Source organism: Dipodomys spectabilis, unplaced genomic scaffold, assembly GCF_019054845.1.
Source record: "Dipodomys spectabilis isolate Male_0828 unplaced genomic scaffold, ASM1905484v1 ptg000365l, whole genome shotgun sequence".
Lineage (NCBI taxonomy): Eukaryota > Metazoa > Chordata > Mammalia > Rodentia > Heteromyidae > Dipodomys > Dipodomys spectabilis.
This window is the reverse complement of record NW_024871042.1, coordinates 235811-257375: the sequence shown is the minus strand read 5'-3', so window position 1 is coordinate 257375 and position 21565 is coordinate 235811. Positions and strand designations below refer to the sequence as shown.

The 21565-nt window shown below is 37.2% G+C and overlaps 1 protein-coding gene across 5 annotated transcripts in view; it reads left to right on the top strand.

Moving 5' to 3' along the window:
* Positions 1–21565, top strand: part of Tasp1 (taspase 1) — a 214576-nt gene that overhangs the window by 14969 nt on the left and 178042 nt on the right. The window contains exon 2 of one of the 5 annotated variants that reach the window (XM_042666495.1): positions 6537–6803. The exons of the other annotated variants lie outside the window; for them this stretch is intronic. The gene's annotated coding sequence lies outside the window, so the exon portion shown is untranslated. The remainder of the gene's footprint in view (positions 1–6536; positions 6804–21565) is intronic. 5 annotated transcript variants of the gene reach the window in all.

The following is a 21565-nucleotide window of genomic DNA, read 5'->3' as shown; positions in this document are numbered from 1 at the left end:
CCTTTAACCACTAGCCTAGCAATTGAGGCACAGTGTGATGGCCCAGCATGTTGCTCGTTTGCAGCAGACATTGAGGAACTGAGTAGAGAGGCTGTGAGATTGTCTATTTTTTTTTTTTTTTTTGTATTTCAGAGTGAGAGTCTTAAGTTCTCTTATAAAAATATTATAAAAATGATGTTCTTTTAATTTGGAACTTTGATGAGTTTATTTAGGAGCTGAAGCCTTCTGAAGACTCAAACTTGAACAAGATAGATTTGTGAGAGTTGAGAGCATTATTGTGGACACTTTTTTTTTTTTTTTTTCTGGAGAAGAAAATTACATGGGAAGTAACATTAAGACAGGACAGAACAGTGATGAGTTTGAGAGAGAAGATGAGAGTTAAAGTAAATACTTTCAAGTTGACTGTAATGTTGGCCTTTGGGCTTTCTTGTCAGGGCATTTAGTCAACTCATTGGAAAATTGAGCAGAAGTTGACTAAAAAAATACTAGCTATACTTTCTGTGTAGTCCCCATTGCTTAATTGTGGAGCTGTGTTTTTGATCATTTCTTTATATATTTTAATCTTTCTTAGTAACACTTCATGTGAATGCAGTTAAGGCAAGTAAACATTTCTGGGAACATCAGTTATACTGTAGTTTGGTCACTGAGGATCTGACATGGTGGTGCTCTCCCACTGTGACTGATCATCTTATACTAGTCATCAGCCATATGTCCCTGGGTATATCAGCCTGTCCTTGACTCAGTTTCTCTTATGAGGATAATAACAGTTCCTATTTCATGGAATTATGAAGGTTAATTGATTATTTGGTATATAATGAATACATGCCAATCACTTAAAATACCTTGTGGCATAAAGTAAGCACCCCATAACTGCTACCATTTTTTACTGTTATGGGGTGATTTTGAAATGATAGGTATGTTTGTGTTCAATATTAATGACAAAATTTATAAGGGCAAAGATTAATTGTAAATTGTGATGAAAGGAGAAAAGTGACACAGCAAAGAAGGCTGATATATACACTGCCAAATCCTAACCTTTACACAAAACACTCACACAAGAAGGTCTTCATCTTGTGTGATTAAATTATTAGTTGGAAGTTACTCTCCTTTGTGCAGAAGGTGATGTCGTGAGATTACCTCTATATAGAGTCAGTATGGGTTTGGGGAAAAAAGGGTAGTTAGTAGCTGGAAAATGTGCTTGAATGGTGACTATGAATACAATTGAAGAAAGTTTGAAAAAAAAGTTTTTGTAATTTTAGTTTTCACAGTCATACTTAGGTGGCGTATCTGATTCCACTTTCTTCCTGCTTTTAAGGGGATTGTTTATACTTAAAAATTCATTTTGAGCGGGCGCTGGTGTCTCATGCTTGTAATCCTAGCTACTCAGGAGCCTGAGATTTGAGGATTGTGGTTCAAAGCCAGCTTGGGCAGGAAGGTCTGTGAGACTCTTATCTCCAATTAACCACCAAAAAACCGGAAGTGATGCTGTGGCTCAAGTGGTAGTGTGCTGAAGAGCTGAGGGACAGCACCCATGCCCAGAGTTCAAGCCTCATGATTGACTACCCCCCCAAAAAAATCATTTTTGAATAATGAGTTACTCATGACTAAGTGGAATTTTTTTGTGTGTCTTTTCAGAATGTAGATATGAATTAAATGTGTTATATATATATATTTTTTTGTTTTTTTGGGTCTGGTCATGGGGCCTGAACTCTGGGCCTGGGTGCTGTCCCTCAGCTCTTTAGCTCAAGGCTAGCGCTCTACCACTTGAGCCACAGCGCCACTTCTGGCTTTTTTCTTTTTGCTTATGTGGTGCTGAGGAATTGAACCCAGGGCCTCTGGCATGCAAGGCATGTGCTCTACCACTGAGCCACCTTCCCAGCCCCGTGTTATATTATTTTTGATCTGAATAAGTCATTTAGATAATGGTAGCATGCTGCACTAAGATAGTATGTTCTCCATTTCATTAAATTTAGGTAAGAATTAAACAAATTCTTTTTTTTTTTTTTTGGTCATAACAGACTGAATTGTATGTTCATTTATTTAGTAAATTTTGTCCTAATTATTGTGTAGATAAGGACAGTCATCTTACCTTCCCGTTTAACTTTGAGATATTTATTTATTTCATGGTGGTACTAGAGTTTAAACTCAGGGCCCAGGTGCTATATCTTAGCTTTTTTGCTTACGGCTATCATTCTACCACTTGAGCCATGTCTTTACTTCCAGCTTTTTTTGGTGGCTAATTGGAGGTAAGAGTCTCACAAACTTTACTGCCCAGGCAGGCTTCAAACTACAATTCTTAGGTCTCAGCTTCCTGAGTCGCTAAGATTACAGGTGTGAGTCATCAGTACCTGGCTTGTTTTTTGAGACAAAATCTGTCTGTGTAGCTCTGGCTGGCATGGAACTCACAGTCCTCCTGCCTTACCTCCTGAGTGCTAGAATTATAGGCATAAACCATCAAAGCTATCTCAGGGTATTGGTGTGTGTGTGTATGTGTGTGTGTGTGTGTTGTGGAGCTTGAACTCTGAGCCTGAGCACTATCACTTGAACCACAGCGCCACCTCCAGTTTTCTGGTGGTTAATTGGAGATAAGAGTCTCACAAACTTTCCTGCCCAGGCTGGCTTTGAACCATGATCCTCAGATCAAAGCCTCCTGAGTAGCTAGGATTATAGACGTGAGCCACTGGCGCCCAGTGTCAGGGTATCTTTTAGATTGGTTTATTTGTTTTGTATTATTATTTCTATTATTATTTGGAGAATGGGTCATTTCTGCTCTTGCTAGACTCTTCCTTGAACTCACATTCCCTTTTTCAGTTTTTAGAGATGGGGTCTTGTGGTGTAGCCCAGGATGATCTGAAGCTTACATGTGTAGCCCAGACTGGACTTGCTATCCTCTGCTTTAGCCTCCTGAGTGCTAGGATTATAGGTAGGTTTATATACTTTTTAAAAAAGTGGTATTATTTAAACTTGTCTGCCTGTTGTAATATTACTTTGGCAGATACTGAATTAGATAGAAATTTCTGAATTGAAATGGTCCTGTCTAGCAATGTCTAGAAAATCTGGCCTTGTATTATTTTTTTTTATTATAATATGGTGATTTATTCTTTCAAAATAGTGAAAAATGCCCCTGATAGCAAGTTGATGAAGTAGAAGAGGAAGAGGCAAAGTTAAACCAAAGGAAATTTTACCATATAACAAATTCAAGCCACCTAAATATATCAGTTTTGGGCTTAGAAATCAAAACCTGTGTTTGCTAGACTGCCACAAAGACAAGTATTACATCCTAAGACTACCACTTTTGGACACCAGAGGGGGTATTTTCTTTTTTTAAATAAAGCAGGGGGAGAGGAGTCCTCTTTAGTCTCCAGATTAGTTTCTACCACTTTCTTTCACTTTCAAAGAAACTTTTCCTATTTCTAAATAAACAAATAAGAAAAAAGAAAGAAAAGAAAGAAAGAAGGAAAGAAGGAAGAAAAAAAGTAAGGGCAGTGATTGTGTAGGTGCTTATTACCCATCATTTTGACCAGCTTTTCCAACATAAAGGTTTTGAGAGGGAAGGTGATCACTTTTTTTGGCCAGGCCTGGGGCTTGAACTCAGGGCTTGGGCACTGTCCCGGAACTTCTTTTTGTTCAAGGCTAGCAGTCTACCACTTGAACCACAGCGCCACTTCTGGCTTTTTCTGTTTATGTGGTACTCAGGATCCAAAACCAGGGTTTCATGCATGCTAGACAAGCACTAAACTACATTCCCAGTCCAGGTGGTCACTTCTACATGAGAGGTGTTCTGCTGTGTGAAAATAGAAATATAACTCCAAAGTCATTTTAGTTTGTCTTGAGAATTTTCAGAAAGAAATGGAAAGGTTATATTTGGTGATTATTGTTAAACTAATTTGTCCCATGGTCTTTTTCTAGATTACCTTTAGAATGTTTGAGAAGTGAATTTGATTCATTTGGTAGTACAACTTCTCTTCAAAAGAGAAGATTAATATTGTGAAATAATTTGGTCTTTGTAACTGGGATAGTATATTTTGGAGTCAGTTGTTTTCTTGGCTGGTTCCATTAGGGACAGTGGATTAAAAATGCCAGACCATTATTTAGCACATTTCACATGGTACAGCTTCCAGTGTGAATTTTTTCTTTGAAGGAACAGCTTATAGGTGTGAGTTATAATGCCAGCATCGTCTTAGGAATGTCCTTAAGGTAGAACGTGTGTTTCATGGATTTGAATTGAAAACTAACAACTCCTAAAATAAGTAAGCTCTCTGCATATTAATGGTTTTCTAAAAAAAAAGTACTAAGATCTGGCTTAAAAAGGTTGAATGAGGAATAATAGATGGAATATGAGTGACAAACTGATGAATCTTGTAGAGATTTTGAAGGTCTTATAACCATTGAGAAATGTTGTGCAGTTCATTTTGAAATTGGTTATGGTAGGTAGTATTCTCTGGATTAAGCATAGTGATTAGGACTTGCTTCTCAGTTTTATATAGTGAGGGATAGTGAGAGGCAAATTGCACCGGCTCCTTTGTGAAAAATATTTTATTGATCTAGGTATGTTGATTGATGGTAGAATATATGCTTAGCATGTATGAGGTCCTAAGTTTGAGCTCTAGCACCACAAACAAACAATCACATTGCCATCCTCCCCCCGCTCCCCGCAACACCAAAGCAAAACAAAATGAAATAATTGAAAGTATTTTGTTGCACATGTGTGTTTTAAGTGGCCCCAATAGTTCTTTGGTTAATTTGGTCCATCTTTACGGCACCCAATGATCAGAAAAGATGGGAACTAGAGGTTAAAACTGATTTATTGTCCAAATGCTTTCTTGTTCCTAGGCTAGCTTACATTAAACACAGGTTTTGATATCATTCTACTAAAAAAAAGCCCATTGTCTTTGAGTTGTTATATAACCCAGTACTTTCATTGCTTCTAAAACTCTAGGAAAATATTTTAGAAAGCAATTTCTTATCCAGATGGCTAGTATTTTGCGTTATAAAAAGAGAAAATAGGTATTTACAATTTTACATCCTTACATCATTACTATCTATACTAATTATATGCATTTGTCTGTATAGCTATATTTTTTGCTTTACTCTGCATACATTGCTTTAAGCAGTATGTTCAGAATGTTAACTATTGTTGAGTAGTCTTAGCAGGTGGATCCTAGCCCAGGCCTCTATTCAGCTGCAGTAATTGGCCACTCTCACTTACCCTGGGATTTATCCTCTGGCCAACATTTTCTATGTGCTTCAGGGGGATGGAGAAGAATACCTAAGGCCTAGTAGTACTTGAAATGCTTAGTGGTCATGAAGATGGTGTTGTTTGTTATTTGCATGTGGGCCTACCTAGGATGGCAAGGGATATGGAGAAGGGGTAATATGTTTCCCCTTTCCCTTGCCAAACTTGCTGGGGCATTTCTCTGAAATGATGCTTCATCATAATCTGTTCTCTGCCTCACTTTAGCTGTTTGATTTTTATTGTAAAAAAGGAGGGCATTTGCTTTAAAGTCACTTTTGTTGAGCTGGGATATTAAATTTAATTTAATAATAAGTTAACAAATCCATTTTCCTGCATATTTTTATTTGCAGAAAACATCCTTTTGAGGGGCTGGAAAGGTGGCTCAGTGGTAGAGCACTTGCCTTGCATACTCGAGGCCCTGGGTTCGATTCCTCAGCACCATATAAGCAAAAAGAAAAAAGCTGGAAGTGGCGCTGTGGCTCAAGTGGTAGAGCGCTAGCCTTGAGCTGAAGAGCTGAGGGACAGCGCCCAGGCCCAGAGTTCAGGCTCCACAACCGAAAAAAAAAAAAAAAAAAAAAAGAAAACATCCTTTTGAAAGTGCAAGATAGCTGAGTATTTCAGCAACTGCTTGCTCCTTTTTTAAAATTTTTATTTATTTTTTATAGTGAAAATACTGTACAGAGGGGTTACAATTATATGGCAAAATAATGAATACATTTCTTATCAAGCATTGTAGCCTCCTCCTTTGTTTCCCCTTCCCATCCTTTCCCATCCCTTCCCATCCTCCCCCCGCCCTCCACCCCCCCCCCCCCCCCCCCCACTGCTTCTTCCCCTTCTATCCCCTCCATTTCAGGGCTGAACTCATCAGAAAGACAGCTTGATGCATTTAGCCCACATATAACTAAATGCCAATTAACTATAATGTGGCTGGTAAGTCTAATTTTAGACCTACCATACTTGAAGGTGTCAGTTTTCTCATCTATTGACATATTGTTTATTCTTGTAATGTGGGAGGGGGAAATCTTATATTTGTGTATGTAAAGTACAAGATTTACCCTCCCCCCCCATTAGTACTTAGTATGTTTTCATTGCATGAAATGAAGTTTTTACTTTAGATGCTCATTTTCTTTTTCTTTTCTTTTCTTTTTTTTTTGAGTGTGTTTTTGAGTTGATATCATTTCAGAGACGCTATTTTGCCTGTTTAGTAGTGTTTCCAGTGTTACTTCAGTGTTTCTGTGTATAGCAGCTGTTTATGGAGTCTTTATGTTTCTCTGCATTTTTTTTTGTTTTATTTTTTGAGGTGTACACACACAGTTACACTTCATGGAGTTGCATCCAGCCAAGTATCCATGTTCTTCTTGTGAAGAGGCAGAGAAAATCACCTCTCCCAAGAATTTCTACCTTCTGACCAAGGGAAATGTATCCTGAAGAGCTGTACGCAGATGGGAGGCAACTTGTTTGCTTGTTCTGCTGCTAGAGCATTGATTTAATTAGAAGACAGGCTGTGGGTGGCCATGTGCAGACAAAGAAGCACCAGACAAAGCCCAGTTAGCCTGGGACAGTAAAAGTAAGTTACGTTCTTTTAACACACTTTTTTTTTCTTTTTTCTTTTTTCCTGTTTTTTTTTTTTTTTTTTTTTGAGTAGTGATGCTGATTCTTGCCTTTAGTTCTAAGGGGCAACTTGTAACTTACTGATTGTGTTTACACATTAGGTACATTTATTCCTTTTCTAAGACCATAGAAATGAAATGTGCTGTTTAGCACATAATACCTGCTTAAGGGAAAAGCAGTGATTTCCCCCACCCCATCCTTTTTTTTTTTTCAAAGGAAGAAAAAGAAAATTGAACTAATTTTTATTAACTTTATACTACATCAAAGCCTTGTATTAGCTTTGACTAAGTGAGAACACTTACTGAGCTTGTCATGCTTTATTTTATCCTGGTGGGAACATGAAGATTGTTTCAGCCTTTTCCAGCCATTTCTGGATACACTGTGTGGACCTGTCAGACGTTTCATGTGGGTGAAGTCTGGGTAGATTTGTTCTAAAACCAAACTTAGCAGCTTCTGAGGAGCATGTAGCTTTGTATATGAGTCCTCGTTTTTCTCTGAGACTTATTACTCTTAGTAATATACTTCATTTTGAAATTTAGTTTTGAGCTATTTAAAGCAACATATGGTAGTATGAGAGAGTTGGTGGTAATCCCGTGTTTTGACTTGAATGTGAAATAATCTCTCGTTCCATATTCATAGGGATATTACACAAAAAACATTTAATGAAATGTATAGGTCTTAAAGTTTACAGTGTTGTGGTATTTAAACTATTTTATCTCTGTGTGTATGTATATGTATACATGTGTGCTTATGTGGATGCATATCACTTGAAGCATCATTTTTTTTCACAATTACCTTTTAAATGGTTTTTGTTTTTATTTTCTTTTGGTGATGAAGGAACTAAGCTAACAAGTCTGATACTAAGTTGTTTAGTTTGAAAAACTATCTCCTCTCCCATTCCCTCTCTCTTCCCTCACACTCGCCCTTGCCCTGATTCTTGCCCTCTTTCTCTCTCCCTCTTCCTCTCTTCTTTTCCCTTCCCCATCCCCTTTCCTCTTTCTTTTTCTCTCTCCATTTCTCCTTTCCCCTTCTTTCCCCTCCCCTCAATTTTGTTTCAAAGTAGAATAAAACATTACTTGTATTTTCCCCATTATTTGTGTGTGTATGTGACTCTAGCTATCTATCTATCTGTCTGTCTGTCTGTCTGTCTAACTTGATGCATGCATCAGACTTTACCTAAGTGTTAGAATAATTATTTCATGTCACTACAGAAAATAGCTTTGTATTGAGTTCTAGATATTTCAGATGACAAAACTTCTTTGCCCATTTGCAGTGCCATGGAGTATTTACTGGCAGTCCTAATTTTCACCCAGGGTATAGCTTTTTGCATGATATGCATATTTCCTGACAACCCATGACATGCCTTAGTATAAGTAAGCTGCCCAGAAAATTCAGAGTGGGAACTCATTTATGTTTCACTTTCCTGGAATATGTGCAGATGTTAGCATTTTTTAGTTGGTTGGAAATCTTTTTAATAAAAAGAAGCATAGGCAAGAGAGGACTTAAAAGTAACCTCATTCTGACCATGTCACATGATGGAAGGATGGTTTAAATTATTGTAATTCTTTGGTCTGGTAAGTTCTTTTTGAGTGATATTTCATATTATTGTCAACATGGTTAAAAGGTTAATTATTTAGGTTGAAGAGAAGTGTAAGTGGCTGCCAAAATTGACAATACTGGAAAAAATAGCTATATTTGTCTTTTCTATTGTAGCTTATATGGAAAGGACAATTTCAGGTACCATGTACGTTAACCTATTCCTGGACATAATAAAGAATCCAACTAAAACAAAGTTTAAAACAATTTCAGATGTGCAAGTCTCTTGAAGCCAATATTTTATTTTAGAGATTTGTGTTATATTTGACAAGTAAATCTTTGCACTGCAATTCTGTGGCTTTCAATTAAAAAAGTGAAAATAAGCTGTTGTGATGTAATTTTTCTGCTTAATTATGCTATGGTTATTCATAAACTAGGCAGATTAGTAATAGAAGAGAGGTGAGTACAGGTGTGCAATGATTTTTTAATTAAATATTTTAAGAAAAATATAGTTCTTTTTTGACAGAAAATTTTATGCCAGATTAACAAATGCTTTAATGAATAAATACTAACATTGGTTCCAGCTTTTCTGACATTTCCAAAAGACCTTGGGTTCTTTAAGAAGATCATAGAACAGCTTTCCTAGTACAGATGCTGTTGTGTAAAGTTTATTTTCTCTTCTTTCTTTTTTCTTTGAATAAAATATGTTGTCTTTTGTATAATGGGACAGTTAAAAAGAAGGAAACTGTCACAGATACTAAACCTTGGTATTCAACATTCTGTATTTGACTGAAGTGTTCACAGAGTGTGATACAAACAAATGTTCTCTGAACTTAAATCCAGGATAGCTAAAATATTACTTTAACACATGTTAAAAGTGGAGCTCAGTAACTATTTGGCTAGATATAATTCTGAGCTGTCTAAGTTGAGTAATTTCCTTAGGCATTCCAACTTTGATCAACCACAGTAAGAACTTTTAGCATGTCTGTACAAAGCAGCTGGTGCATCTGTAAATATGTCCCGAGGAAGGGGAAAAAAGAGAGAATGCCAAAAAAGAAAGAATACTTTCTGTCATAAGGAGCAGCTACAGAATGAAAATGGAAAGTTTTTTTTTTAATTTCCTTAAAACTCTTTTTTTTTGGGGGGGGGGGGAGGGTTAGTCATGGGGCTTGAACTTGGCCTGGGTGGTGTCCCTTAGCTCTTCAGCTCAAGGCTAGCGCTCTACCACTTGAGCCACAGCACCACTTCTGGTTTCCCAGTAGTTAATTGAAAATAAGAGTCTCAAGGACTTTTTTGCCCAGGCTGGATTTGAACGGTGATCCTCAAATCTCATCCTCCTGAGTAGCTAGAATTATAGGCATGAGCCACTGGCTTCCAGCAAGAACTCTTTTTAAGATAATTGAACCTCTGAATTTTAAGTATGCCCTGTGGTTCACTATTAATGAATGAAAGATACTTCATTTGGGCCTAATAAAAACATATTCTGGCTAATTCTGCAGAAACATATTAAAGTTCATTTGAAACTGAACCTTAAATTAGATGATCTGTCCAGCTTCTTGCTGACCTTGTTTTTTGTACCTTTATGGCAAACAGATATGATGATTTTCATTAATTCAAATTCTGAGAGAAAATTCTATTCTTTAGAATTTTGGAGGAATTTATAAACCTCTTGTGAGTTCCATGGTACAGCTCTTTATCATTGTCCACATTCTCTAATTATTTAGTAATGGAAAATAAGGTTATCACAATTAAACAAAGTTACTAAAAATACAAATGTGTTGTTATGTTTTTAACCTTGCTTTAGTTGAATTCCTATTCAGAACTGAGCAAAGGACAGTACACTTGGTAGGCTTATACCCTTTCAAGTCCATCTCTCATATCCTAGAAGCAGTGCAGAGAAATGGTGAATAGGCACACTGGGAGAGGCAACATATAGGCAAGTCCCGGGTCCTCTAATTGTGATTCCTGTGTAGATGCTTAAGTAGCTATTTAGTTGATTACTGTATTTATTAGTTTAATAACTATAATGAAATGCCTGAAGCAATTAGGTTTATAAAGAGAAAGTGTTAGGGAACTCATACCTCTATTTCTGTAATCCAAGCTAATTGTGAGGCTGAGAACGGGGAGGATTGAGGTTTAAGGCTCTGGTGGAAGACTTTATGAGACTCACTTCTCAAATCATAGTTTGTTGAGATGGTGCACATCTGTCATCCCAGCTACAATAGGGGATGGCATTATTTAAAATAGAGTAATTTCATAGTTCTAAAGTGTTTATAGATGTGAAACCACTTTTTCTATCTTGTTCTAAATATTTTTTTATCTTATTTTAAATTTTTTGGGTCTGGTCGTAGGGCCTGAACTCTGGGCCTGGGCACTGTCCCTCAGCTCTTCAGCTCAAGGCTAGCGCTCTACCACTTGAGCCACAGCGCCACTTCCTGTTTTTTCTTTTTTTTGGGGGGGGGAGGTCTGGTCGTGGGGCCTGAACTCTGGGCCTGGGCGCTGTCCCTCAGCTCTTCAGCTCAAGGCTAGCGCTCTACCACTTGAGCCACAGCGCCACTTCCGGCTTTTTTTCTTTTTGCTATATGGTGCTGAGGAATCGAACCCAGGGCCTCAGGCATGCAAGGCAAGCGCTCTACCACTGAGCCACCTTCCCAGCCCTCTTGTTCTAAATATTTTTATCTCCTCAAAGAAACATCATTTCTATAAACAGTCATTTATCAGACCTCTTCTGTCTCCTGGCAGTCCTCTGATTGCTGTCTCTATGGCTGCATCTATTCTGGATACTTTATACAAATAGAATCATGCCTTCTTCTTGTTGTTATTTTCTTTTGGTGCCTGTCCTGGGACATGGAAACAAGATCTGAGCACTATCTCTGAGCTTTTTTTTTTTTTCCCTCAAGGCTAGCACTTTACCACAGGAGCTGAAATCCACTTTCAGCTTTTCTGGTGATTAACTAGACTTTCCTGCCAGGGCTGGCTTCTAGCCTTGGTCCTCAGAGTTCAGCCCCCTGAGTAGCTTGGATTACAGATGTGAGCCATTGGTGCCAGGTAGAATCATACCTAATTTTTTTTTGTCGGTTGTGGGGCTTGCACTCTTGGCCTGGATGTTGTTCCTCGGCTCTTCAGCTCAAGGCTAGCACTCTACCACTTGAGCCACAGCGCCACTTCTGGCTTTTTCTGTTTATCTGGTGCTGAGGAATCGAACCCAGAGCATGCAAGGCAAGCATTCTACCACTGAGCTAGCCTCCCAGACCCCTCATACCTAATTTTATGTAACCCTTTTCACTCAATGTAATGTTTTTGAGGCCCATTCATGTCGCAGTGTATCAGTACTTGATTTCTTCTTTTTTAAATTTTTGGAGGCATGTTTGGTATTGTTCATATATATAAAATAATGCTTTTATCCATTTATCCATTGGTGGACATTGGGCTTTTTCCTCCTTTTTGTTGTAATGAATACTGTTTTGTTAACATTCCTGCATAGACATTCGAGTTCTTGTTTTCATCTCTTTTGGGTGTATACCTATTAGAATTTCTGGAACATATGCGATTACATATTTATTAACTTTTAGTGGAACCACCAAACTCTTAACCACAGCAATCAAACAAGCCATTTTGCTTTCTGATCAATAATATGCAGATATTATAATTTTTCTATATGCTTACCAAACTTGTTCTTTTCTTTTCTTTTTTGCCATTATAGTTATCTTTGTGGAAAGGAGTGGAACCTCATTATGGTTTTGATTTTTATTTCTCCAGTGACAATGATATAGAAAAAATGGCCCACTGGCAATTATATACCTTTTTTCAGTCTTTTGCCCATTTAAAAAATTGGATTATTGAAAGCTGAAGGAGTTTTTTTTTTTTTTTAATGTGCCAGGGATACTAGAGTATTAATACACTTGGGTAAGTCCAAATTTATGCAGAAAACAAAAGAAAAAATAAATTATGAATAGCCCAATAGTCTTTTAGTCTCCCTTTTATAGCCTTCTGACCATAACCTATTTCCTATCCTATTATACTTTTGAACATTGTATTTACTACTGTCTACTAAGCCACCCAATATAGTCAGTCTCTGTACCCATGTGTTCTGCATCTTTGAATCCAACCAAACAATAAAAATATTCCAAAAACAATTGGGTCTGTACTGAAGATATATGATTTGATTCTTGTCATTTCCTAAATGATACAGTGTAGCAACTTTTTGCAGAGCATTCAAATTATGTATTATAAGCATTCTAGAGATGATTGGAGGAGTATAGATTGAGGTGTATGGGTTATGTTCAAATGCTATGTCATTTTATTAAAAAAGTTTTTTTGTTCATTTCTTTTTGTAACAGAATCTCACAGGCTAATTTGGAATGTGGGATGTAGCCCAGGCTGGCCTCAAAAATTACGATCCTCAGCCTCTGAGTGGTGGGATTATAAATGTATGTCCCCATACCTGACAAATATGTATCACTGGCTGTTCACACTCTTAAAAAAATACTGGGGATTGAACCCAGTTCCCATGCATGCTGGCATGTTTTTTTTTTTTTTTTTTTAACCACTGAGCTACATCCCTAACCTTTATGCCACTTTGTATAAGTTATTGAGCATACATAGATTTTGGCCTGTCTGTCTGTCTGTCTCTCTGAGAGAGAATGTGAGAGAAAGGAGACAGATGACAGGAGAAAGAAGGGAGAGGAGAGAGACAGAGACAAAGACAGAAAGAGAGAAAGGGAGAGAGCAAGTGAGCACAGGAGTCTCTTAAAACCAATCTTGGATACCAATGGCTGTCTTTTTTTCCTTTCTTTCTTTCTTTCTTTCTTTCTTTCTTTCTTTCTTTCTTTCTTTCTTTCTTTCTTTCTTTCTTTCTTTCTTTCTTTCTTTCTTTCTTTCTTTCTTTCTTTCTTTCTTTCTTTCTTTCTTTCTTTTCTTTCTTTCTTTTTCTTTCTTAATTTCTTTCTGTCCTTCCTTCCTTCCTTCCTTCCTTCCTTCGTTCCTTCTTTCCTTCTTTCCTTAGCTTTCTTTCTTCCTTCTTTCTTTCTTTCTTTCTGTTTCTCTTTCCTTCCTTTCTTCCTTCCTTCCTTCCATCCTTCCTTCTTTCCTTAGCTTGCTTGCTTGCTTGCTTGCTTGCTTGCTTGCTTACTCGCTCCCTCCCTCCCTCCCTCCCTCCCTCCCTCCCTCCCTCCCTCCCTCCCTTCCTTCCTTCCTTCCTTCCTTCCTTCCTTCCTTCCTTCCTTCCTTCCCTCCTTCCTTCCTTCCTTCCTTCCTTTCTCTCTCTCTCTCTCTTTTTCTTTCTCTCTTCTTTTTTTTGCTTTTGTGGATTGAATCTAGGGCCTTGAGCATACTGAGCCTATGCTCTTCCATTAAAGTACCGCTTGAGCTCCTGTACTTAATTTCTTATTGCCTGAAGCTGGAATTGAGATTACATGCAGGCAAGGATATTCTTCTGTTTCCTTTACTGTTGTAGCCCCAAGAGTTAAAAAAAAAAAAGTCTTGACAAACTGGCCAGAAAGTCAAACAGTTCTGCTTGTTTTTGAATGGCCTGTAAATTCCTAATGGTTTTCGGATTTTTAAATGATTGAAACAAAATCAAGAGTCCTAATATTTCATGCCATCAGAATATTATATGAAATTCTAATTTCAGTTTACAAAATGAAGTTTTATTGGAACACAGCCATGGTTATTCATTTGTATATTTTTTCTGGCTGCCCTTATGCCACAGTGGCAGAGTTGAGTAGTTTAAGCATTGACTGTGTGGTCTACAAAGCCTGAATTAGAAAAGTATTGCTCGGCACATAAGTACCCAATAAATATTTGTTGAATGAATGAATCTTAACCTCTGCCATCTCAAAGGAATCCAAATTGGAAATCTTTCAACCGTTTAGTTCTTGAAAATTTGAACCTAATTTGCTGCTAAAAATCCTCAAATAATTTTTGGGTTACCAATTCAATTTTATTGGCCTCCATTCATCTTATAAACAGTGAAACTTGATGGTGAAATAGCAAGGAATGGATAATTCTTAGGAGAGATAGTGTTAGTTAAGATAGATATATTGTATTTTTCTGGTATTAAGTTGAAAAGAGCTGTAATGATCTGGAGTAAACATATTTTTTGTTTGTTTGTTTTGTTGGTTGTGGGCCTGAACTCTAGGCCTGGACACTGTCCCTCAGCTCTTCAGCTCAAGGCTAGCTGTCTACCACTTGAGCCACAGCACCACTTCTGGCTTTTTCTGCTTATGTGGTGCTGAGGAATCAAACCCAGGGCCTCATGCATGCAAGGCAAGCACTCTACCACTGAGTCACGTTCCTAGCCCCAATATAATGTTTTTATTCCTCTTTTTTTTTTTTTTTTTAAACTTGTGTTGCTAGAGATTGAACTTAGGTTCTTGTACATGTAATAGCTCTACTATTGTGCTATATCCCCAGCCTACCCCTATTTCTCTCACTGGAAATAATTTAAGAAAATTAGTTTCAGAAGTTATTCTCCTTTCTCATCACTTTAGCATAAATAAAGCTATCTGTTCATGGAGGCATTGATTAAAATAATTTTGATAGTATACTTAGTTTTGAATAGGTATTGTCAAGCATTCAGTATTTCATTCATCTAGTGATAGGTTTGTTGAACTTGCACTGGAGTCACAAAGTAAATTTCCTGTTAATGTCTACTTTTTAAAGGAAGATGAGAAAGTAGAAAAACATAAATCATCATATCTAAAATGACTTTATAGTGTGCCAGTTGAGTTTTTGTCCAGCATTTCCAAACTAATTGTTTGCGTCTGTTTGAGCTGTTAATGCAAGTTACATAATAAGTCCTAAGAGTTACAGTACCCTATAGCCTTGCTAGCAGTTCTTGTTTTATTTTATGCTTTCAGCAAAGGAAATTAAAATGGCTAATACAGGTTTTGGTTTATAGTGAAAGAGTAATGTTTTGTAGATCTTTGCCTTTGCATGGTGTTCCCAAATTTCATTAAAGAACAGAGCTTCCATGTCAGGGTGGGTCAGTATCAGTAGCTCCTGACTTGCCTCTTAGCCTTGCCACCCCTTCCTTTAGAAGGATCTCACTTTCTAAAAGCATTGCTTCCTTTAAAGGTTACAAGTAAGCTTAAATTAGACTTTGCTTTTAATCTTTACTCTTGCCTGAGTTTATTTCATTTTTCTCTTTCTTAAATTAATGTTTTATTCTGATCTACTTTTACACTTACATAAAAGTTTTTAAAAATGGTGCTGTTTCCTTATAACTTTCATCCAGTATCTAAAGTATAGTAGTTAAAATCAAGAAATGTTTCTCTTGTTTAAGTCAAGAAAAGTGTCTCAACATTCCATTACATTTTCCTGGCATTTTTCTTTAGGAATGCTCTGTGAAAATAGAACACACCAGCTGGGTGCTGGTTGCTCACGCCTGCAATCCTAGCTACTCAGGAGGCTGAGATCTGTGGATCACTGTTAAAGCCAGCCGGGGCAGGAAAGACAGTGAGACTCTTATCTCCAATAAATCACCAGAATACTGGAAGTGGCACTGTGGCCATTGTGGTAGAGTGCTCATCTTCAGCTGAAGTGCTGAGGAACAGCGTCCAGGCCCAGAGTTCAAGCCCCACGACTGACCAAAAAAAAGAAAAAAAAAGAATTAGAACACATAAGCTTGCTTAAGGGATTCTAGTTGATAACAATCAGTTATTCTGTTTATATCTAATTGTAATTGATGGATATCCATTCTGCAAATGTTTATTGAGTACCTACCATGTGCTAAGTATTGCTTTAGTCACTGGGATATAGTACTTACAAAGATAATATATAAGGCTCATTCATGTAAGAAGAATTATACAAACAAAAATTATACTATTAAGAAGAGTGAAAAAGTAAGACAAAGGAAATAATTGAGGAATGCTGGGAAAATGCTATTCTAGTTAAAGCAGTGAGAATCCTCTGATTAGAAGTTATCATAGCAGAAATGATTGAAATAAAGGAGCTATGTGAAGATACTGGGGGACATCTTAGTCAAAAGAAGAAGTACTTATCTAGCTTTTATTCTACTTCGTTTTTTCTTATAATAATTGTCACCAGAGGCTATTGATTATTTAGACATGATGTACATATATATTTACACTTTTAATTTTTTTGTGCAGATTCTGGATCTTGAACTCAGTGCCATGTCTCTTAGCTCTTTTGCTCAACGTTGTCACTCTACCACTTGAGCCATACCTCCACTTCTGGCTTTGTGTGTATATGTGTGGTTAATTGAAAATAAGAGTCTCACAGACTTTCCTACTTGAGCTTCTGGCTTTGATCTCAGATCAGAGCCTTTCTGAGCAGCTAGAATTACAGTCATAGTCATAATCTACTGGCACACAGGTTTTACTGGCATATGGTCTTAATGGTCTTCTTCCCTCATTGAATCACCTACTAATCTTAATTATTTCAAAGGACTGAATGAACAACTATAACAAAGGTCCTGAGGTGGGGGTCATACTTTTTATGCTCAGGGAACTGCGGTTCTGGCTCATGTTCAGAAAAGGAGAAAAGTAGAAGATTGCAGGTTGTAAGAGGAAGGAGGGATTGCATTTTATAAGGCCTTGTGATCCTTGAAAATTAGGATTTTGGATTTTAGTTTTGGTGGAAAAACCATGGAAAGGTTTTGAACAGGGAAGTAACAGGGCCTGACAGACTTTGAAAGCATCATTGGTTACTACTGAATATGATGTTACTTACATGAAACTGTCAAGAAAGCAGTATACCTATTACTTGACATATACTTACACGCTCTTTTTTTCTTATAATGTACATATAATTTTAAATTTGCTGATTTTCTGAATTTTTTTGAGACAGGTCTTACAATGTAGTCCAGCATTGTATATCAAACTCCTGTTGGTTTTGCCTCAGTCTCCCAAGTGCTAATATGGAGCTATCATTTACTTCTCAAAAAAAAAAAATCCAATGTCAAACTGAAATTTAACCATTTGATGAGTTTTGACACATAACAATTTGTTTATTCATTTAGTAGTTGATGGACATTTGGGTTATTTTTAGTTTTATGCCATTATGAATAAACTGATATGAACATTTACATCAAGTTTTTATGCAGATATGAGCCTTCATTTCTTTTGAATATATAAAGAAGAGAACTGATGCTAGGCATTGGTGACTCAAATTTGTAATCCTATTCAGGAGGCTGAGATCTCAGAATTGTGGTTTGAATCCAGCTTAGGCAAAACATTTTGTGAGACTTTTAATCTCCAGTTAAGCACCCAAAAAGCCAGAAGTGGAGCTATAGCTCAAGTGATAGACCATAAACCTTAAGCAAAAAAGTGGGTGAGAATGTTCGTGTACGTGTGCGTGGGCGTGCGCGCGCGCACACACACACACACACACACACACACACACACACACACAAAGAATTGTTGGCTATATGGTAAGTTCGTGCTTAACTTTAACAAAAATTGCTAAACTGTTTTCCATTTACATTCTTACTGACCACGTAAGAAGTTGTTCCACATTTTTTGCCAATACTTGTTATTGCCAGTCTCTTTAATTTTATTTTATTGGTTGTACAGTATCTGGTGGTTTTTATTTGCATTTTCCTAAAGACTAGTACTTTAAAAAAGTTCATGACACTTGTGAAACCTCAGACTTTATTTAAGGGGGGCACTAATGCTGTGGATTTAGTGACCAATGATAAACAATTTTGCAGCAAAGGACAGAGATTGTGGTTGACTACATATTGAACAATCAGGTAGACATTTGCAATCAAGAAGCAGGATGGAGGTCATTGAGTGGAAAATTACTAAGAGGAAACGTAGGTGGTTATGGGAGATTATAGTTCAACCCAGCTTGACAGTATTCTTTTTCTTTTTCTATTTCTTTTTCTGCCAGGCCTGGGGCTTGAACTCTGGGCCTGGACACTGTCCCTGAGCTTTTTTTGCACATGGCCAGCGCTCTACTAATTGAGCCACAGCTTACTGCTGGCTTTTTCTCAGTAGTTTATTGGAGATAAGAGTCTCATGGGCTTTCCTGCCCAGGGTATCTTGGAACCTCAATCCTCAGATTTCAGCCTCCTGAGTAGGTAGGATTACAGGCGTGAGCCACCAGTGCCCAGCTCTTGACAGAGCTCTTAGTAGACGCTTTCATTTTCTGTCTTCCCAGAAACCTATTGTTAATCCTTTCCATTTCATAGTTAGGCAATTCCTCTTGAATTATTTTCAATTATTTACTTTCATTTTAATTGTACATTTTTTTCTTATTTTTGCCCCATGGTCTTAAGTGCTAGTCTTTAATCCCTGACACTTTTGCTTAAGTTGTATGTACATATTTTAAATTCTGCCAATGTCATGGCCCACTTTTCTGGGATATGGCAGAATTCTGGGGCGGTAATGAAGTTTGTTGATGATTTTGAGTATTTGGTAATCTTTAGCTTAACAGTGTACTAGATTACAATGTTCTACAAACATCATTATTGTCTAATTTTAGTTTGCTTTCTAGACGCCAAAATGAAACATATATATTAGCGGTTATTCTCCATTCTTCCTCTCTCCTTGTCCTTGCAACCCCTAATATGCTTTATGGATTTGTTTTTCCTGGATTTTTAAAAATGTAATGAAGTACTCTAGTGCAATGTCTTCTGTGTCTGACTTATTTACCGTAATATCTTCTTTCAAAGTTTTTTTTTCATATTTTTATCACTATTAGTACTCTGTTGTATGGCTATAGCACATTTTGTCTGTTTTGTCAGTTGATGGACATTGAATCTTTTTTTACTTTTTTGGTATTGATGAATGATGCTACTTTAAATATTCATATACATGTTTTATGTAGACATATGTTTTCGTTTTCCTTGGGTATACAAGTTGAATTGTTGGGTCAAATGGTAACTCTATGTTTAACTTTTTGAAGACCTGCCAGATGTTTTCCAAACTTGCTGCACCATTTGACATTCCTCTCAGCAGTGCGTGGGGTTTTTAATTTTTCCATATCATTGCCAGCATGTGTTATTATCTATCTAATTATAGCCATCCTGTGGGTGTGAAGTAGTATTTCATTGTGGGTTTGATTTGCCTTTCTCTGATGACAAATGACTTTGAGCATCTTTTCATGTGTTTGCTAGTTATTTATATATCTTCTTTGGAGCAATGTTTATTTATATAATTTACTCATTTTCAAATTGTATCCTTTAATTTTAGAGTTGTAGGAAGTTTTTTTTTTTTTATATTCTGAATACAAGCCCCTCATCATTTATATGATTTTCAGTTTTAACCTCATGCTTTGGGGTAATTTTAGTGTCCTTTAAAACACAAAAGTTTTAAATTCTGAATATGTCCAGTTTATCTAGGTTCTTTTCCTTTGGTTACTTTTTTTTTTTTTTTGTTGGTTGTGGGGCTTGAACTCTGGGCTTGGGCGCTGTCCCTGCACTCTTGGGCTCAAGGCGAGCCCTCTACCACTTGAGCCACAGCACCACTACTGGTTTTCGAGTGGTTTATTGGAGATAGGCATCTTCATAGACTTTCCTGCCGGGGCTGGCTTTGAATCTCGATCCTTAGATCTCAGCCTCCTGAGTAGCTAGGATTACAGGTGTCAGCCACCAGCGCCCCGCTCCTTTGGTTACTTTTAATGTCAAATATTAGAAACAATTGTCTAATTCAAGGTAGTGCATATTTGCCCTTATATTTTCTCTAAAAATTTTAGTTTTAGCTTTTATATTTAGGCCTTTGATCCACTTCAAGTAAAATTTGAGTAAAATTTTTGTAGAGTGCTTGCCTTGAGCTGAAGAGCTCAGAGACAGTGCCCAAGCCCAGAGTTCAAGCCCCGTGACTGACAAAAAAAAAAAAAAAGTCCAACTTCATTTTCTTATGGCTAGCCAGTTGTCTCAGAACTATTTATTGAAAAGGCTATCCTCACTTAATTGTTTTGACATCCTTTATTAATTGAAAATATATGTAAGGTTTTTCCTCTTTGGAAATGATTGGTAACTGTAAGTTGTAAACCTTATGAATGTGAATTTTCTTTTTTTTTTTTTTGGTAACTGTAAATTGTAAACCTATGAATGTGAATTTTCTTTTTTGTTTTTTTTTGGGTTCGGTGTCGTGGGTCCTGAACTCTGGGCCTGGGCGCTGCCCCTCAGCTCTTCAGCTAAAGGCTAGCGCTTTACCACTTGAGCCACAGCGCCACTTCCAGTATTTTTCTTTTTTGCTTATGTGGTGCTGAGGAATCGAATCCAGGGCCTCATGCACGCAAGGCAAGCGCTGTACCACTGAGCTACCTTCCCAGCCCTGAATGTGAATTTTCTAATTCTTTTCAAGATTGTTTTGGCATTCTGGTTTTGGTGCATTGCCATATAAATGTTAGGACTAGTTTGTTATCTTCTGCCAAAAATGGCAACTAAATATGATAAAGGATTGTATTGAATGAGATCAATTTAGGAAATTATTGCTATTGTAACATTATTAAGTCTTCTGATCCATTTGCATGAGATGTCCTTTCCTTTAAAAACATAATTTTGGAAATATTTTTATATTTTTTCAGTGTCTAAGTCTCTCTCATCTTTCTTTTTTCTTTTCCTTTTCTTTTTTGGGTTCCAGTACTGTGGTTTGAACTCCAGATCTTGCACTTTTGTTCTGTTTTCTCATTTACAGCTGTTACTCTACAACTTGAATTCCATCACCAGTATGGCATTTTCCTGGTTAATTTGAGAGAGTCTTGTGGACTCTCCTGTTCAGGATGGCTTCCAATGATAATCCTCTGCTCTCAGCCTCTTGAGTAGCTAGGACTGCAAGTGTGAGTCACTGTCAGAGTTTGCTGTGGGCAGCACATCTTTAATTCTTCTCCCTCTCCCCTGTTCTAGGAGTTGAACTCAGTGACTCACAATCTCACTCAGCTTACTTGTTCACAGTGGGTTTTCTACTACTTGAGCTACACCCCCAGTCCCACATTTTCATTTGTTAAGATATTTTATTGTTTTGGATGTTATTAGTAGATTGGCCCTACCCCCACTTTTTGTTGGAACTAATGGCTTTGTTCTTGCTGGGAATACAGTCCACCACTTGAGTCTTTCCCAAATCCTCTCTGGCTTTGTAATTTAGTTTTCAGATAGGGTCTGTGTTTTGCTGGCAATTCTCTACCTTCTGAGTGCTTGCGGTTACAGACATGTGCCACCCTATTGAGCTGTTTTTTGAGACAGGGTCTTGCTAATTTTTTTTTTTTTTTTGT